The sequence below is a fragment of the Cajanus cajan genome, chromosome 5 (assembly GCF_000230855.2).
Source record: "Cajanus cajan strain Asha chromosome 5, NIPB_CcT2T_4, whole genome shotgun sequence".
In the NCBI taxonomy this organism is placed as follows: Eukaryota; Viridiplantae; Streptophyta; class Magnoliopsida; order Fabales; family Fabaceae; genus Cajanus; species Cajanus cajan.
The window spans coordinates 8,139,560-8,141,601 of NC_138521.1; positions in this window are offsets into that span (position 1 = coordinate 8,139,560).

Consider the following 2,042-nt stretch of genomic DNA (forward strand, 5'->3'; position numbering starts at 1 on the left):
CAGAACACAATTTTGTTGATGCTATTTAGCTTATGCCTGTAATTAAACTGCCATGTTGATTAGGGTTGTGTGAAGCAAATTTATGTCAATTTGTTTAAGCTGATTGAATGAGTAAGGGTTTTTTTTTTTTTTTTTTTTTAATCTGCAGAAGCAAAGCAATTGATAGATCAGCAAAGCAATTGGTAGATCAGGTATAATTCAGGGGGAGAATGAAGGAAATCAGTGTAATTAATTTGCACTTTGCAAGCAAAATTGGTAGATTGCTGAGGGAGAATGACTTGCTTTGTTGCAACATGCTAGAGAGGAATAGCTATTCTTTTGGCCTGATTTTTTTTTTTGAAAATTATTTTATGCTTTTATTATAAAAAATTTCACAATAATTATTGATATGACTAAAATAAAATATGTAAGTGAGAAATAACTATTATCATATAATTGAGCTTCATTGAATTAGATTTAAACTCTCATTTTTAAGATTCGTTTACTCTATTCAATAACTTATGTTTTACATTAAATTTCAACGATCTGGTAGTTAAATTTAAAGTTCTTAATGCATAGATCAAGTTTACAAATTTTTAAAAAATTTGAAAACTATTTGATACTTTGTTTCGTTAATTTAAATTGATGGATAATTATAAAAATATTGTATATGTTGAATTGAATTAATGAAATGAAGTATTAAACTATTTTCAAATTTTTTAAAAATTTGTAAACTTGATATATGAATTAAAAATTTTAAATTCAACGGTTAAATTATTAAAATTTAATGTAGAACATAAATTATTGAATGAAGTAAATCTAGTTAGAATTACTTTTGAAGTAAATAGATCACTCTTCATATATATATATATATATATATATATATATATATATATATATATATATATATATATATATAATTTTAATGGTGGATAAAGAATTATTATTCAATGAGTTAATATTATTATGAACTATACAAGGGAGCGTTATTTGGTGTAACTTCCTGTCCTTTATGTTTCCTTGAGGTAATAGAAATTTTCATCAACAAAATAGGTGCTTTGCTTTCAATTTTTTTAAATCATATAAAAACCTTAATTTTCATTTGATGTTTTCTTGTTCAATAAAATGTTTATTTAAATGTTGTGTAATATAATTGTGAACGTTTATTTAGCTAGCTTTATTTTTTACTTTTACCTTTATTATGTTGTGATTGCTTTTAAAGTTTTAAGATACTCAGGTAAATGTAGAGATAGTAGTTGTTTGGAGCAAATCAGAAAAAACTAATAAACAAAAAATGAAGAAAGCAAAAATTAATAAAAAAGAATAATCCTTTTTCTACTCTGACAATAGACTATGGAGAATTAGGTTCCAAAATTATTAGGTAGAATCACCAATAAATTTATTTCAAGAACTAATTTTAGGAAATAATTATTCAAAATTTGATAGTTCAACTATTGTATGCATTACATACGGTGATTAACAATTAAGTGTGGTACAAAATTAATTTTCATAAAAAATGACATTATTCTTGAGAATTCTATAATTTGATTGTCTAGGAATTCATGTTATTTTTTCTTTGAAGATAAATTTAAATGCACATAAGATGTTCAATTCATGTCATGCCTTATTTTTTCACTTTTGATTTTGGTAAGAGTGAAGTATGGTTACTTTAATTTGTTTAAATCCTTTTAAAATAATATTTAATATCATTGCCTCCTTATTATTAATATATATTCTCCTCATGTGACAAAGTTGTAACCTTTGTTGATGAAGGCCTGTTAATGATAATAATTGTTATAAGTACTATGAGTTGATCTGTTGATAATAGCTCTCAAATTAGTCTTAAAAATTAGCATATGTCGAGCATTGTTTTGATTCCTAGGTTTATACACTTTTGCTTTAACTTTTTTGAATAATTTTTTGGGCAGTTCAATGTTATTGATTTGGATTCTCATGTAATTTTGTGTGAATTGATTTTAATATAACAATTTAAATTCATAAGAAATTTCATTTTTCATGCATGTTGGCCTTCAACTTAGTATAATGTGATATTGTTTTGGTTC